General features: G+C 38.8%; 1 pseudogene; it reads left to right on the plus strand.

Moving 5' to 3' along the window:
- The first annotated feature begins 5,660 nt into the window (after window positions 1-5,660).
- Window positions 5,661-5,760, plus strand: LOC114670166 (U6 spliceosomal RNA; annotated as a pseudogene).
- The last annotated feature ends 13,372 nt before the right edge of the window (window positions 5,761-19,132 follow it).

Consider the following 19,132-nt stretch of genomic DNA (forward strand, 5'->3'; position numbering starts at 1 on the left):
TTGTCTTTGCACTTTCTTGATAGTCTCCTTTTTAATCTTGAGAAAGCATAATTTATTTTTCTTTTGGTTGGTGTGCTTTAGGTTGTATGTAAGAAACCATTGCCTAATCCATAGTCATGCAGATATATCCTTGTTTTTTTTGTTTGTTTGTTTGTTTTTTTCTTTTGGGACGGTCTCGCTCAGATGTCCAGGCTGGAGTGCACTGGTATGATCTCACCGCTCATGGCTAAGTGCAGCCTTTACCTCCTAGGCTCAAGCAATCCTCCCCCTTCAGCCTCCCAAGTAGCTGGGACTATAGGCACATACCACCACCAAGCACAGCTAATTTCTGTATTTTTGGAGAGATAAGGTCTTGCCATGTTGCCCAGGCCAGTCTTGAACTCCCAGGCTCAAGCAATCCACCCACCTTGGCCTCCTAAAGTGCTAGGATTACAGGTGTGAGCCACTGTGCCTGGCCTATAAAGATTTTTTTAAGAAATAGTGACCAGGCCGGGCACGGTGGCTCACGTCTATAATCCCAGCACTTTGGGAGGCCGAGGTAGGCAGATCAAGAGGTCAGGAGATTGATACCATCCTGGCTAACACAGTGAAACCCCATCTCTACTAAAAATACAAAAAATTATCAGCTGGGGGAGGTGGTGGGCGCCTGTAGTCCCAGCTACTGGGGAGGCTGAGGCAGGAGAATGGGTTTACCCCAATCCTTGCAGTAAGCCGAGATCACACCACTGCACTCCTGCCTGGACAACAGAGCGAGACTTGGTCTCAAAAAAAAAAAAAATAGTGACCAAAAATATCCCACAGTTGATGGGAGTTGTGAATCTACACATTCAAGATGCTCAACAAATTCAAATCAGGGTAAACTCAAAGAGATCCACACTGAGACACATTATAATCAAATTGTAGAAAGTTAAAGACAGAAACACCCCAAGAGATAAGTGATTCATCCTGTACAAGGGATCTTCAGTAAGATTAACAATTGCTTATCAGAAATCACAGAGCACAGAAGGCAGTAGGATACTTCTTCCCCTCTCTCCCACCGATAGGTGATATATTAAAAATACTGACAGGAAAAAATCAACCAAGAATCCTATATCTGGCAAAAAATAACCTCTAAAAATGGAGGAAACATTAAGACATTCCCAGAAAAGTCAGGGGAGTTTATCATTAGTAAACTTCTGTTACAAAGAATGCTAAAGTCTCCCCATATTACTTTCAGGGAAGAAAACAAAATAGAATGCAAAAGTGGAGCTGGGGCCGGGCATGGTGGCTCATGCCTGTAATCTCAGCACTTTGGGAGGCCAAGGCAGGTGGATCACCTGAGGTCAGGAGTTTGAGACCAGCCTGGCCAATATGGTGAAACCCTATTTCTACTAAAAATACAAAAAAATTACCTAGATGTGGTGGCGTGCCCCTGTAGTCCCAGCTGACTGAGGCTGAGGCACGAAAGTCACTGAGTCCGGGAGGCAGGAGTTGCAGTGAGCCGAGATGGCGCCACTGCACTCCAGCCTGGATGACAGAGCAATACTCCGTCTCTAAATAAATAAATAAATAAATAAATAAATAAATAAATAAATAGAAGTGTTGGGGGAGCTCAGCATGGTGGTTCACGCCTGTAATTTCAGCACTTTGGGAGGCTGAAGTAGGATCACCTGAGGCCAGGAGTCCACAACCAGCCTGGGTGACATAAGGAGACCCCATCTTTACAAAATAAAAGTAATTAGCCAGACAGGGTGGTTCAGGCCTGTTGTCCTAGCCGCTTAGGAGGCTGAGGCAGGAAGATTGCTTGCAGCCAGCAATTTAAGACTAGCCTGGACAACATAGTGAGACCCCGTCTCTACAAAATATAAATTTAAAAAATTAACTGGGCATGGTGGTGTGCATCTGTAGTTCTAACTACTCATGAGGCTGAGACAGGAGGATCACTTGAGACCAGAAGTTGGAGGTTACAGTGAGCTATGATCACACCACTGCACTCCAGCCTGGTTGACAGAGCAAGAACCTGTCACTAAACAAAAATAATAAATGAAGAGTTCTTGGACAGGTGCAGTGGCTCATGCCTGTAATCCCAGCACTTTGGGGGGCCGATGTGGGTGGATCACCTGAGGTCAGGAGTTCGAGACCAGCCTAGCTAATATGGTGAAACCCCATCTCTACAAAAAATACAAAAATTAGTTGTGTGTGATGGCATGCGCCTGAAATCCCAGCTACGTGGGAGGCTGAGGCAGGAGAATCACTTGAACCCGGGCGGCAGAGGTTGCAGTGAGCAGAGATTACGCCACTGTACTCCAGCCTGGGCCACAGAGCAAGACTTGGGCTCACAAAAAAAAAAAAAAAAAAAAAGCTAACGTGAGTCCTTCAGGCTAAATGAAAGGATACAAGATAGTAACTCAGAGCTATATGAAGAAGTAAAGATCACTGGTAAAGGCAACTATGTAGCTAAATATAAAAGCTAGTATGATTGTATTTTGGGTATGTTATTCCTCTTTCTCCTTTATGATTTAAAAAACATGCTTAAAATAATACAGATCTATGGTCATAGGCACTAATTGTTTAAAGACATAATTTGTAACAATACGGGTAGGGGACAGAGAAAGGAGCAGAGTTAATGTATGCTATTAAAGCTGAGTTGGTATCAGTCTGGACTGGACTTCGAACTCAGCATGTTAAATGAAATCTTCATAGTACCCACTAAAAAAAATACCTTTTAAAATATACAGAAAAGGATTTAAGAAAGGTTCAAACTATTACAGGATAAATCATTAACCAAGCACAAAAGAAGGTATTGAGGAGCAAAACAATTTATGTAGAAACTAAACAGCGTGTTGACGTAAGTAAGTTTGTTGGTGTGTAGGTTTTCCTGTTTTTCTTTTTTGGGGTTGGTTTGAGACAGAGTCTTGCTCTGTCACTCAGGCTGGAGCACAGTGTTTCTTTCTCAGCTCACTGCAGCCTTTGCCTCCCAGGTTCAAGTGATTCTCAGCCTCCTGAGTAGCTGGGATTGCAGGCGCCCGCCACCACAGCCAGGCAGTTTTTTGTATTTTTAGTGGAGATGGGATTTCACAACATTGGCCAGGCTAGTCTCGGGTTCCTGACCTCAAGTGGTCCTCCTGCCTTGGCCTCCCAAAGTGCCAGGTACAGGCGTGAGCCACCGCACTCAGCCTGTTTTGGGTTTTTTTTGAGACAGGGTCTGGCTCTGTTGCCCAGGCTGGAGAGCAGTGGCACAATCAGCTCACTACAACCTTGACCTCTGCAGGCTCAGCTGATCCACCCACCTCAGCCTCCTGAGTAGCTGGAACCACAGGTGTGCACCACCATGCACAGCTTATTTTTGTATTTTTTTTGTAGAGACGGGAGTCTTGCTATGTTGCCCAGGCTGGTCTCAAACTCCTGGCCTAAGCAATCTGCCCACCTCAGCATCCCAAAGTGATAGAATTACAGGCGTGAGTCCAACCATAAATACGTTTTTGTTTTTTGTTTTTGAGTCTTTCTCACTCTGTTCCCAGGCTGAAGAGCAGTGGTGCGATCATGGCTCACTGCAGCCTCATCTCCAGGCAGGAGCCACCGTGCTTGGTCAAGTAACTTTTTGTTTCAGTAATCACTTTAAATGTAAATAATCTCACCAACGGAAAGATCGGCAGAACTGATTTTTTTTTAAATGATGTAATACATGATCCAAATACGCAACTTACAAAATACTCACTGTAGACCCAAAGACACAAATTGGTTGAAAGTGAAAAGATGGAGATAATCCACGCAAATAGTAACCAAAAGAGAGCCAGGGTGGCTATACTAATACCAGACAAAATAGATTTTAAGCCAAAAAATGTTACAGAAAAACATTTTATGTTGGTAAGAGAGTCAAATCATGAGAAGCTGTAACAATTATACATACATATGAACCAAAAAAAGAAAAAAAGGGCTCCAAAATGCACAAGCAAACTAACAAAATTGAAGGAAGAAATAGTTTTACAATAATGGAGACTTCAATACAGGCTGGAGTGCGGTGGCTCTATCACAGCTCACTGCAACCTCTGCCTCCCAGACTCAAGCAATTCTCCAACCTCAGCCTCCCCAGTAGCTGGGAATATAGGCACACACCACCACACGCAGCCAATTTGTGTACTTTTTGTGGAGATGGGGTTTCGTCATGTTGCCCAGGCTGGTCTCAAATGCCCAAGCTCAAGCAGTTTGCCCCCCTCACGCTCCCAAAGTGCTGGGATTACAGGCCTGACCTACTGCGCCCAGCCAATACCCCACCTTCAATAGCAAACAGAACATCTAGACAACATCAATAAGGAATTAGAGGAAATGAACAACACACTAAACCAACTAGACCTAACAGACATATAGAAAAATCTCCGTCTAACAAGAGCAGAATATATATTCTTCTCAAGTGCATATGGAACATTCCCCATGATAAATCACATGTTAGGCCACAAAACAATTCTCAATAAATTTTAAAAGGTCAAAATTATACAAAGGGCCAGGTGTGGTGTTTCACAGCTGTAATCCCAGCGCTTAGTGAGGCTGAGACAGGCAGATCGCTTGAGCCCAGGAGTTCAAGACCAGCCTGGGCAACATGGTGAAACCCTGTCTCTACCAAAAAAAAAAAAAAAAAAAAAAAAAAAAAAAAAATTAGCTGGTGTAGTTGGTGAATGCCTGTAGCCCCAGCTACTCAGGAGGCTGAGGCGGGAGAATGGCTTGAGTCTGGAAGCAGAGGCTGCAGTGATCTGAGATCATACCACTACACCCCAGCCTGCAGGACAGAGCGGGACCTGTCTCAAAAAAAACTAAACAGGACAGGCTTGGTGGCTCACGCCTGTAATCCCAGCACTTTGGGAGGCTAAGGTGGGTGGATGACCCATGGTCAGGAGTTCAAAACCAGCCTGGCCAACATGGTGAAACCCCATCTCTACTAAAAAATTACAAAAAATTAGCTGGGCATGGTGGCAGGCGCCTGTAATCCCAGGTACTTGGGAGGTTGAGCCAGGAGAATCGCTTGAATCTGGGAGGCAGAGGTTGCAGTGAGCAGAGATCATGCCACTGTACTCCACCTTGAACAACAGAGCAAGACTCTGTCTAAAAAAAAAAGAAAAATTATATATATATATACACACACACACACACACACAGTGTCTTTTCCAACAAAAGTGTAATGAAGCTAGAAGCCAAAAATAGGAAAACCTGGATAATTTGCACATAAGTGAAATTTTTTATTTTTTATTTTTTATTTTTTTTTTTGAGACGGAGTCTCACGCTGTTGCCCAGGCTGGAGTGCAGTGGCGCGATCTCGGCTCACTGAAAGCTCCGCCTCCCGGGTTCATGCCATTCTCCTGCCTCAGCCTCCCGAGTAGCTGGGACTACAGGCGCCCACAACCGCGCCCGGCTAATTTTTTGTATTTTTAGTAGAGACGGGGTTTCACCGTGGTCTCGATCTCCTGACCTTGTGATCCGCCCGCCTCGGCCTCCCAAAGCGCTGGGATTACAGGCGTGAGCCACCGCGGAACCAGTGGCTCAAAGAATAAATGACTAGAGAAAATGAAATACTTTCAGATGAATTAAAATAAAATGCAAGGTACCAAAATTTATGAGATGGTGTGACAGGAGTACTCAATGAAGTTTATAGCTTTAAATGCTTACATTAAAAAAGAATGATCTCATGCTTGCTTTGTCAGCACATATAATAAAATTGGAACAATACAGAGATTAGCTGGGGCCCTGTGCAAGGATGACATGCAAATTTGTGAAGTGTTTCATATTTATTATATATATATATATATATATATATATATATATATAAACAAAAGGCCAGGCATGGTGCCTCATGCCTGTAATCCCAGCACTTTGGGAGGCCAAGGTGTGCAGATCACTAGGTCAGAAGATCGAGACCATCCTGGCCAACATGGTAAAATCCCATCTCTACTAAAATACAAAAATTAGCCAGGCATAGTGGCAGGCACCTGTAATCCCAGCTACTTGGGAGGCTGAGGCAGGAGAATCACTTCAACCTGGGAGGCGGAGTTAGCAGTAAACCAAGATCATGCCATTGTGTTGCGGGAAGTCAGGGACCTCAAACGGAGGGACCGGCTGAAGCCATGGCAGAAGAACATAAATTGTACAGATTTCATGGACATTTATTAGTTCTCCAAATTAATAGTTTCATAATTTCTTATGCCTGTCTTTACTGCAATCTCTGGACATAAATTGTGAAGATTTCATGGACATTTATCACTTCCCCAATCAATACTCTTATAATTTCCTATGCCTGTCTTTACTTTAATATCTTAAACCCGTCACCTTCGTAAACTGAGGATGTATGTCACCTCAGGATCCTGTGATGATTGCGTTATCTGCACAAATTGTAGAGCATGTATGTTTGAACAATAGGAAATCTGGGCATCCAAAAGGAACAGGATGGCTGCAATTTTCAGGGAATAAGGGAGATAACCATTGGGCATGACTGCCTGCGGGACCAGACAGAACAGAGTCATATTTCTTTTCTTACAAAAGCGAACAGGAGAAATATCACTGAATTACTTTTCTCAGCAAGGAACAGCTGTGAGAAATAGAATGCATTCCCAGGGGTAGGTCTCTAAAATGGCCACTCTGGGAGTGTCTGTCTTCTATGGTTACAGATAAGGGATGAAATAAGCCCCAGTCTCCTGGAGCGCCTCCAGGCTTATTAGAATTTGGAAATTCCTGCCTAGTAAATTTTAGTCAGACAGGTTGTCTGCTCTCAAACCCTGTCTCCTGATAAGATGTTATCAGTGAGAATGCATGCCCAGTGGGACATGAAACTTCATCAGCAATTCTAATTGTGCCCTGGTCCTGTGATCTCACTCTGTCCCAATTTGCCTTGTGATATTTTATTGCCCTTGAAGTATGTGATCTCTGTGACCCACACCCTATTTGTACACCCCTCCCCTTTTGAAATCTATAATAAAAACTTGCTGGATTTGCAACTTAGGGGGCATGACGGAACCTGCCGACACGTGATGTCTCCCCCAGACACCCAGTTTTAAAATTTCTCTCTTTTGTACTCTGTCCCTTTATTTCTCAGACCAGCCAACACTTAGGGAAAATAGAAAAGAACCTATGTTGAAACATTGGAGGCTGGTTCCCCCTACACTGTTGCACTCCAGCCTAGGCAACAAGAGCTAAACTCCATCTCAAAAAATAAAAATAAAAATAAAAAAAAGAAGAGAAGAAAGGAAAACTACACACCAATATCCTTTATGGATATAGACACAAAAATACTGAATGAAATACTACCAAACCAAAGCCAGCAGCTCACTAAAAGTGGTATACACCATGACCAGGTGGGACTTATCCCAGGAATGCAAGAGGAGTTCAACATAAGAGATCAATTGATGTAATGCACCACATTAGTGAAACAAAGGGGGAAAACATATTATCATCTCAATAGATGCAGAGAAAGTAGTTGACAAAATTGAACACCCTTTCATAATAAAAACATTCAGCTAGGAATAGAAGGAATTTCTCAAAAAGAATAAAGAGCATTTATGAAAAAATCCATAGCAAACATATTCATTGGTGAAAAATGGAAAGTGTTCCACTTAAGTACAGGAACAAAATAAGGATTCTCACTTTCACCACTACTACTCAACATTGTACTGGAAGTTCCAGCCAAGAAAATTAGACAAGAAAAAGATATAAAAGCATCTTAATTGGAAAGGAAGAAGTGAAACTCTGTTGTCAGATGACAGGATTCTATATTCAGAAAATTCCACATAATACATACACACACATATACACATATATGAACCTACTAGCCAGACATGGTGGCTCACACCTGTAATCCCAACACTCTGGGATGGTAATGCAGGCAGGTTGCTTGAGCCCAAGAGTTCGAGACCAGCCTGGGCAACACGGCAAAACCCCATCTCTACAAAAAGTACAAAAACCAGCAAGGTGTGGTGGCTCACGCCTGTCATCCCGGCTACTCAGAAGGCTGAGGTGGGAAGATCAGTTGAGCCAGGAGGTGGAGGTTATAGTGAGCCAAAGATTGCACCACTGTACTCCAGCCTGGGTGACAGAGCCAGACCCTGTCTCAAAAAAACAAAGAAATAAATAAACCTACTAGAGCTAATTTTAATTCAGCAAAATTGCAGGGTACAAAATCAACACACAAAAATCAGTTATGGAAATACACATGTTAAGATGGCCAACTAGATGCAGCCAGGTGCAACAGCTGCCACCGAGGGACTGATTTGACTGGTGCAGTCCTAACGGATCTTCAGAGGGAAGGCACTGGGAGTGGATGGAGGGAAGACACAGAAGCTTGGCTAAAGGGGGAGGAAGATGGGAGGCACCCTTTCATAGAGATGAAATAAAATCACTTAAAATAATAAATTAGATATCAAGTAGGAATTTGAAAAGCACTATCCTCATTTTCTTTATAATAAAGAATGTGACATGATATTTAAAGAAAATTATTTGTAGGAGTGTTCAATTTGACTTGCAACACTATCAGGCAAACACCCGAACTTTTCTTTGTTCAGGTTGCAAAATGTGAGTATTTCCTAAATTTGCTGTGTACCCTCAGGAATAAAGCGGAACACAATTTTCAAAATAAAAATGAGCAATTTAATACATTTAAATATGAATAAGTTTCCTAAAAATGATATATTAATAAACTTCAGTACTAAAATATATAAATCCTAAATAAATTTCCATTTCAATACTTCCTTTTGGTAGTTCTGTTTTCTCTCTCTTGATATAGAAACAACCTGTATGTATGCAGTTCAATTCCTTAGGCATATATAATTTGTTCACCTTAATTTAGAAAATATCAAGGCCATGCCTGGGAACAGAATTAGGGCATTATTTGTCTCTCAGCAGTGTGTTTTTAAAATTGTTATGAATAAATAAATTGACAGCATCCTTTCTAAGGTGAACAGACAATTTCAGTCAAGAATGCACACTATCAGGACATAAAATCTTCCCTACCTTTTTGAGAAATCCTAAAGTATTCATCAGGGAATAGATTTACACTTAGGTTTTATCATCTATCCTACACTGACATTTGGGGGCTGAATTTGTTGAGGCAATGGGTGCCTCTGTACAGCTGCAACCCAGATTGATCCTTTCACTACTATGCCTTGAGCAAAAACAGTCTTAGGTTACAGGAGTGAATTAGTGCCTTCTCGTTTCCTGCACCCTTTATTTCATGACCTAATCCCATGCATAGGACAAGTAAGAGTAGTCAGTTCATACTGATCTCAGCAGTTAGTAATATAAACAGATACTTGGCTCACAGGGCATAATTTACATTTACTAAGAAAATGCTCAGAACAATTCATTGAAGTTTTTCTATACACACTTTCAGGGATTTTAATGAGTACTTGCTTATAAAACATTGACAACCTTACTCATAATTTTAAAGGGGTAAAAACTAATATGCAATATATCAAGGCAACAATACCTCAAACTGTTTTCCCAGAATATACTTTACAAAGAACCAAAGCAGGTAACTGACCACATTTCCTTTTTAGTTTACCTCGCTAGTTCTTTGAAGTTCTATTCACCAGTAGCTCTGTGAATAACTGTTTTAAAACAGATGGGATGAACATCTGGATAACACAACATATATATTTTTTTCTGTCAATAGCCTCATTGATGTGAGGAACATCTCCTCCCACACACACAGTCCTGTGCCTCATCTAATGTGTTAACACTTTGGATAATGACAACAACAGAAGTGAATACTAAATACCTCGTTCAAATTAACTCAAATCTGAGTGCAAATGTGGAAGTATCCATGCAATTCACAAACTGCTGCCAGAGCCTGTGTTTTTAACAGCAGTATTTGATGATGTTGGCACTCTTGATCATTTTTCATTTTGAAGTTACTGAGTTCAGTGATCCATCCTTTGTGTTTATTTGTCAGGACTGTGAATATCACAAACAATTTAAGATGTTTAGAATTAAATGTTGATTTATATCTCTCAGCCCATAGTGCAATCAAATTAGAAATCAAGACTAAGAAATTCACTCAAAATCATACAATTACATGGAAATCGAATATTCAACATTCTATTTCCACAGGAAATAGTGTTAAGATAGATACAGCCCCAGGTAGTGGCATAGGATCCCTGAAGAATATGAAATTGAAACTGTTTTCTTCTAATTAATAAACATTTATAAAAGTAACAGAGTAGAAAACATTTGGCAAGCCTATATGAACAATACTTATTCTGTTTTTATGATACCAACATAAAATAAGGGTAAAAATCAAGATTAATATTTTATTTTATTTATCTTATTTTATTTTTTTTTTGAGACAGAGTCTTGCTCTGTCGCCCAGGCTGGGGTGCAGTGGCCGGATCTCAGCTCACTGCAAGCTCCGCCTCCCGGGTTTAGACCATTCTCCTGCCTCAGCCTCCCGAGTAGCTGGGACTACAGGCGCCCGCCACCTCGCCCGGCTAGTTTTTTGTATTTTTTAGTAGAGACGGGGTTTCACCGTGTTAGCCAGGATGGTCTCGATATCCTGACCTCGTGATCCGCCCGTCTCGGCCTCCCAAAGTGCTGGGATTACAGGCTTGAGCCACCGCGCCCGGCCAAGATTAATATTTTATTTTATTTATTTATTTATTTTTGAGACGGAGTTTCGCTCTTTTTGCCCAGACTGGAGTGCAACGGAGTGATCCCGGCTCACCGCAACTTCCGCCTCCCGGGTTCAAGCGATTCTCCTGCCTCAGCCTCCCGAGTAGCTGGGATCATAGGCACGCGCCACCACGCCTGGCTAATTTTGTATTTTTAGTAGAGATGGGATTTCTCCATGTTGGTCAGGCTGGTCTTGAACTCCCGACCTCAGATGATCCACCCACCTCGGCCTCCCAAAGTGCTGGGATTACAGGCGTAAGCCACCGCGCCCAGCCAAGATTAATATTTTTAAAAATAATTATGTAATATAGTAATTTCAAAAATGTTCCTGGAATTGAGCTTTTATTTAGGATTCATGCAGGTGCAGCCAAATTGCAACTATCTCATTTAACAGTCCCCATTTGCAGCAATGATTCAAAAGCTCAATTCTGATCATAGTGATATCAGAAGATTGTTGGTGTTTCAAGGAGAAAAAAAATGACTGGCATCCACTTTCCATCTAACGAAAGGCAAACATCAATTATTAAATGCTAAAAGTTACTACCGGGAATACAAAATGAAAACCTCTTCCAAAGAAATATGAAATGTAAATCTGGCAAATTTACTTAAAAGAGCTTCGAAGTGTAAAAACAGGGCTTTCTCTCTAGATAAATGCTTTCTATAAGTAATTTATCTTCTTTATAGAACAGACAACAGACCAAGACAACTTTTCGCACAGTGGTGGCTGGGCTCTGAATGCCAAGCCAGGCACCACAGACATTAGTACCAAAAGCGGAAGTAAGAAATTTACTGTATATACGAAGACTCTGAGGAATGTCCCATGTAGGTGAACAATAGCACTACTTGTAGTTTCTCATCATTAATGCCGTTAAACTCTATGTTAAATTCTGTGCCGATGAAAATTTAAAAAAAATGTATGTTAGTATTGTTTTGGTTACACTCATTTATTACAGAGTGCTGTAGTTTCTATTTGCAATTCTGTCTTTTCTATAAAATCATTAGTTTCTTGAGAGCAAAAACTGGTTACCACAATGACCAGTATATAGTTGGTGCTAAAAACACATATGTTGGATAACATTGAATACATATTCCTAATTTCAAAGTATATTGTATGTGTTACAATTTACTTAAAAAACAGACAAACTGTCAGTTTCACATTCACCATCTTTATTGATGGGTTCAAGTCTATGAAATTTTGCCTATCATATATCCCAAAACACATTAAAGCAGTTTCAAGGACATTTTAACACACTTAAGAAAAGGAGCTTCTGAATTTAAAGCCCACCACTTTCATGTTAACATTAGTATATTTTGATTCCTTATAGTCACAATAGAGTTTATAAGACTTGTCCAAATTAAAGCTGAAAAATGTTATGACGGCCATTCACCTTTAATTAAATACAAGCATTAAAAGAAACACCGTTTGGCCGGCGCGGTGGCTCATGCCTGTAATCCCAGCATTTTGGGAGTCCGAGGAGGGCGGATCACAAGTTCAGGAGCTCGAGACCATCCTGGCTCACACGGTGAAACCCCATCTCTACTAAAAATACAAAAAATCAGCCGGGAGTGATGGCGGGCACCGGTAGTCCCAGCTACTCGGGAGGCTGAGGCAGGAGAATGGTGTGAACCCGGGAGGCGGAGCTTGCAGTGAGCCGAGATCGTGCCACTGCACTCCAGCCTGGGCGACAGAGCGAGACTCCGTCTCAAAAAAAAAAAAAAAAAGAAAAGAAAAGAAAAGAAAAAGAAATACTATTTATATTAGCAATAGAAAACAGAACTTCTTTTTATTTATTTATTTATTATTATTATTCTTTTTTGAGACGTTGTCTCCCACTGTGGCCAGGCTGTAGTGCAGTGGCACAATCTCGGCTCACTGCAACCTCCGCCTCCCGGGTTCAAGCGATTCTCCTGCCTCAGCCCCCCGAGTAGCTGGGACTACAGGCGCCCGCCACCACGACATTCAAGATTTTATTTTCTTACTCTTCTAAAATAGTTCATTTAACTTTTATTTATATTTTTCCAAAATTTATCAGCCACCAACTTACAGTGTGAGCCCACTCAAAGAAAAATTTAAGTCATCATTCAATTCTTAGGAAAATAATTAATACTTTTAAAACAATCAAGGTATTTATAGAAAGCATTTTGTATATGTATACTATTAATTCTATATGGTATATTATCACTCCTGCTATAATAACATTTTTATTAAAAACCTTGCCTTGAAAGATAATTTGGGATATCTCAAAAGAAGTAAAGTTCTGTATGATAAAAGAATCTGTTAATTATTTTCTATAAGCAATCTTAAGCTTTTTAATTTACCAAAATAAACACATTCAGTATAAGTTTTATGTGATATGTTGATTTGGAGTTTTCTAACAAAATAGTATATATGCATGCAATGGAAAATACATAAAGTTAAAATATATCCAGATTAAGGGAAGCTTACAAATGGAGACAATTCTTTTCACATATATTTATCATTGTTAGACAAATTAGTAAATAGTACATTGTGCATTCTAAAAAATCAAAAAGCATATTCTTTATTGTCTAGTTTCAATAATAGGCATTTGAAATATGATCTGTACCTGTGGATGAAATAAGCAAAAGAACATAAAATGTACGGATAAATAGGGTGAAATTCACAGAGACTACTTTTGCTGTCTTGCAACTGGGTCATTATGAGTATTAAGGATTTTTTTCAGTACGGTTCAGAATATTAATCAACGTCTTCTACTTACAGGAGGGTCTGCATCTTCAGCATAAACTGTTGTGATAGGTGAACCCTTGACTGCATCTGGAGCCACCATCCTTTTGTATATTCATTTACTAAAGACAGGAGGATAATCATTCATATCCTGTAAAACACAATTAGGAGTTTAGTACTTCAGTTGAAACCAGGTTAGGGATACAGTTACTAGATTGACTCCCACTCCTCATATCACACAACTCATTTGCTGCTGTCAGCCTTCCATCCTCTCAATTCCATTACTCTCACTTCAGACTGGCACCTTGGAGGAAACAGCCAGTTCTCATAAAATATTAATGTGTGGATATCAACTGATGGCCATTCCACTGGAGTGAAGTCTTTCACCGACAAAAACATACCTTTTGGAGACTGAGGTGAATCCTGAATTTTTTTCTAACTTCTAATGGTAAGAGGTAAAATTTTAACATTTGAAAACAAGAACAAGTTCCTTTAAAAGTTACATTCTGTGAAGCAGGAGTAAAAGATTTTTTTTTTTTTTAAAAAAAGCTCTTTATATGTTTTTGTAGCAATGTAAATTATTTTATATACTTAGCATAATGCTATGATTAGAACATTTCAGATACAAACTGTGAAATATCCTTTTTTGCCATTTTACATGATAAAAGGAGACTTTCTCTGTAGTGCACCACAGTAATGACACTTAAGATTAGATTTATTTATACACAGCAAACAATGTTAATTTACTGAATATTTGTTTCGGAGCAATTTATATGTATCTTATTTTATTTTTCCAATTTGGTGATATATATATACATTGTTACTCATGCATTGTTAAGTTCATTAAATAAATAGTTATCAGGTATTTCCCACTTTTATCAGGTATTTAGCACTTCGGTGCTAGGCATTGAAGATACTGTTGTGACTCAAGAAAAAGATGTCCCTGTCTTTATGCCACTTAACTGCCATCAGGCTAGTAAAAATACTGATCTGCAGATAGGTTAGTGAAATCATCTGGAGGCACACAACTAACTGGTAATAGTATGTTCACAGGAAACAGAATATCATAACACTGTAACTCTCGTGTATAAAATATTCTTAAGTAGAAAGACCAATTATGAAACAATCAAAAATAATAATTACAACCACTTTTCAAGACATAGTAAAATAAGATATAAGTAGCAACAACAAAAAATTAAAAAGCAGGGGAGTGTAGAGTTTTTATTAGTTATTTTTTCTTGTCTATTTGTTATGCAAACAGTGTTGTTATTAGCTTAAAATAATGGTTTTTAAGATAGCATTTGCAAGCTTTATGACAACCTCAAACCAAAACACATGCAACAGATACATAAAAAATAAAAAGCCAGCTGGGCACGGTGGCTCACGCCTGTAATCCCAGCATTTTGGGAGGCCGAGGCAAGCAGATCACAAGGTCAAGAGATCAAGACCACCCTGGACAACATGGTGAAATCATGGATTCAAGAAAATGAAGAGAACACAAAAAGATGAAAAGATATCTCATGGTCATGGATTTCAAGAATCAATATTGGTAAGATATCCATACTACACAAAGCAATCCACAGATTCAATGCAATCCCTGTCAAATACCAATGACATTCTTCAAAGAAATAGAAAAAAATTTTATACTGTATATGGAAGCACAGGCAACCAAAGAAAAAAATGAACAAATGGGATCACATCAACTTAAAAAGCTTCTGGACAGCAAAGGAAAGAATCAACAAAGTGAAGAGACAACCCACAGGGTGAGAGCAAATATTTGCAAACTACTCATCTGACGAAGAATTAATAACCAGAATATATAAGGAGTTCAAACAACTCTACAGGAAAGCATCTAATAATCCGATTTAAAAATGGGCAAAAGTTCTAAACAAAAATTTCTCAAAAGAAGACATACAAGTGATGAACACGTATGTAAAAAGGTGCTCAACATCATTGATCATCAGAGAAATGCAAATCAAACTTACAATGAGACACCATCTTACACCAGTTAGAATGGCTTTTATCTGAAAGTCAGGCAATAACAAATGCTAATGAGGATGTGGAGACAAGGGGCCCTCACACACTGTTGGTAGGAATGCAAATTAGTACAACTGCTATGGAGAACAGTATGGAAGTTCCTATAAAACTAAAAATAGAGCTATCATACGATCCAGAAATCCCACTGCTAGATATATGCCCAAAAGAAAGAAAATCAGTATATGAAAGAGATATTTGTACTCCCATGTTTATTGCAGCACTGTTCACAATAGCCAAGATTTAGAAGCAACCTGAGTATACATCAACGGAATAATGGATAAAGAAAATGTGGTACAGATACACAAGGGAGAACTATTTAACCATAAAGAAGAATGAGATCCTATCATGTGCAACAACGTAATCGATGAAAGTTAAAAGTACACGAGACAGGCACTTTCTGGGGTCTCCCAGCAACCAGTGGGTGATATTTACGGAGCCATGGGAGAGATTCTTTACTACTTAGATACACTATTTTTAATCCTGGGCATGTACATTTTCTTTGTTTTCTCTGGTTTGCATCTTTATAGGAAATATGTTACATCTTAGTCCTAACACTCTAGAATCGTAGAATTAAAGATATTTTGTCCTGCTATCACCAAGTTCGGTGACAAATATAATATAAAGAGCACACCAATACGAATCTGAAAATGCAGAATAGAAGAGAGGGAAACAGTTGAAAGCCATACTTCAAAACAACCCCAACAGAACAATTGGCAAATTGTAAAAAGCAATATTGAATCTGACCATACACCCACTAGCTGGTTCACAGAAATTATCATTTATTCAAATTCCTACCTCCAGACGAGGGAAGTACAATAGGTATGCTGTAGATGAAATGTCCAGAATTTCTGTTTTGTTTTAGTCTAGGACAACCTTCTGGTCTCTCAAGCGTCAGCTTCTCTGATGAATCAAAAGCAGGACCCTATCAATACTGTCATGATGGAGCATCGGTGGCACATAACTGCCTCTCAGGTGTCCACGGTTTCACAAATGCTGCCTTGGTACTGCGCATTGAGTTTTCCTCTAGAAAAGTTATCCTTTTTCTTCTATTCTATGGGGTAGGAATATTTTTTTGTGGAGAAGGAAACTCTGCTGAAAGGTGGAAATCTTAGCTTCATTTTCCAAGACCCACTGTATTTAACAATAACCTCAGCCCTTGTTACAAGGTGAACTTGATGATATTTCACTTCTCATCCTTTCACCCCTCCCTGCCTACTCCCACACCTGCATGCTAAGACAGGCAAACACAATCAAAGGTGAATCTAGTCTCTTTTCTTTACAGAAGAATGTCTCCTTCTCTCTTACTCCCATGCAACCATTCTATCCAAAATTATAATGAGCAAAATGACTTGGGTCATCTGTTTATCTCAGACAAGTTCTTTATACTCCTTATAATGCTGCTTAGTATCATACATCCATTTACATATTCAACTTTTCAGATTCATATTCAGTTTTCAGTTTGCTGTAGAACAGACCTTTTCTTTCTGTGCATTTTCTATATTATCTTACAACACAGATTCTAAGACCAGATTTCTATTATAACTTTGTTGGTAAGGCTAGATATCACTCTGGATCCTTTTCAATTGTTTAGAATTTTATTTTCATTTTCCAGAGATTTGCTTATATTATCTAATTTACTATCACCACAGATTCAGTTCTTCTAAATATTTAGTATATCGAGAATTATACAAGAAAAATATCTACAATTAAAATACATGAGTAAATATCTAGTACATACAAGGAAAAAGCCTTGTTGATGTTCTATAAAATCTTTTCAAGAAAAATGTATGTTATTTGTATGATCATCACAGGTTTTGTTTTGGCTTCTTAAAACTTGACACAAGAAAGCTGTGTGCAGGAGTCTTGATAAACTTTTATTTATACTGTGGAAATATTGTTTTTCCAAGTAATACTTGAAATTTCCTGTTCTTGCTCCAATTTTAAACAGGTTTCATGGACTAGACATTAAACACGTCATCTTTTGTTTTTTCCTCTTGTTTACAAAAGAAATTACGTTTCTGCTCATTTTGAAAGAAAGAATTTCAAGATGCTTTCCTGTGGTGGCTTTTTGGGTCCAAGTATCTCCTAGCAAATACCATGCAATTATGTTATCAACAAAACAGCTTTTCAGTACTGCAAGTAAACAGACCAAGTATAGACAATTTGCAAAGTTGGTAAAGACTACATTTGTGGAGAAATGAGAGTTGCATTCCATTCTTCTCTTCAAAAAACAAAAAACAAACAAAAAAACCAAGGATAATAATATTTTTATGGGCCTCAGTAGTATACACTAGAATTTTAAAGTTCTATTTGTGGTAATCCCCACCCTGAGTTATCAGAAAAGAGGAAAGCAAGTGTCAGTCTACATTTGGGAGAATTTTCTACAGATTTTATTATGCTTAGATGAACTTGGAAAAAATTAAAAGTGATATTACATAAGTCTAGAGTTAAATGTTAAGTTTTGCTTTAAATGTATAATAAATAGGCAATGACTTTGCATGAGTCAGGACGCCTTGACCAAAGGAATGTTTATTTAGAGAATATCTTATTCTCTAAATAAGATAAAGCAACTGAGACAACACAAATCAGACCAACACTCTTCTCTATCTGAGGAATAAATTATCTTTCCAGCTGCTGATGTAGAAGCGTTAAGTAATACCCCCGTATTAAAATAAAACGGTGGTGAGGCAACATAACGAACTTTTTAAGAGGGATGAAACCCAGAAACAGAATGAGGGTTATTTAGGGCATATCTTACTTTTTGAGGTGATAATTTTGGACATAATTTAAAATAATAAAAGCCATCTATGACAAATGTACAACCAATGTCATACTGAATGGTAACAATCTGGAGGCATTCCCCTTGAAAAGATAAACAAGATAAAGATGTCCTCTCTTATCACGCCAAGTCATCATAGTAATGGAAGTCCTGGCCAGACCAATAAAACAATAGAAAGAAATAAAACCCATCCATTTAGGAAGGGAGGATGTCAAACTATCCCTGTTTGCAGATGATGTGATTCTACACCTAGAAAACCCCATAGTCTCTGTTCCAAAGCTCCTTGATCTAATAAACAACTTCAGCAAAGCTTTAGGATACCAAATCAATGTGCGAAAATCAATAATAGCATTCATATGTACCAACAACATTCAAGTTGACAGCCAAATCAAGAATGCAATCCCATTTACAATAGTCACACAAAAAAGTACCTAGGAAAACAACTAACCAGGGTGGTGAAAAATCTCTACAATGAGAATTTAAAATATTGCTCAGTGAAATCAAAAATGACAGAAACAAATCGAAAAACATTCCATGCTTGTGGAAAGAAACAATCAACATCATTAAAATGGCCATACTGCCAAAAACAAAGTACAGATTCAATGCTATTCCTATTAAACTACCAAAGACATTATTCACCGAACTAGAAAAATGTATTCTAAAATTCATATCAAACCAAAAATGAGCTTGAATAGCTAAGGCAATCCAAAGCAAAAAGAAAAAAGCTGAAGATGTCACATTTCTTGACTTCAAACTATACTACAATGCTACAGTAACCAAAATGGCATCATACTGGTATAAAAACTGACACATAGAACAAGGGAACAAAATAGAGATCCCAGAAATAATGCTGCATACTTATAACCATCAGATGTACAAGAAAGTAAATAAAAACAAGCAATGGAGAATGGACTCCCTATTCAGCAAATGGTGCTGGGATAACTGGCTATACATATGTAGAAAAATGAAACTGGACCCCTTCCTTACAC

This window comes from Macaca mulatta, chromosome 9 (assembly GCF_049350105.2).
Source record: "Macaca mulatta isolate MMU2019108-1 chromosome 9, T2T-MMU8v2.0, whole genome shotgun sequence".
Classification (NCBI taxonomy): domain Eukaryota; kingdom Metazoa; phylum Chordata; class Mammalia; order Primates; family Cercopithecidae; genus Macaca; species Macaca mulatta.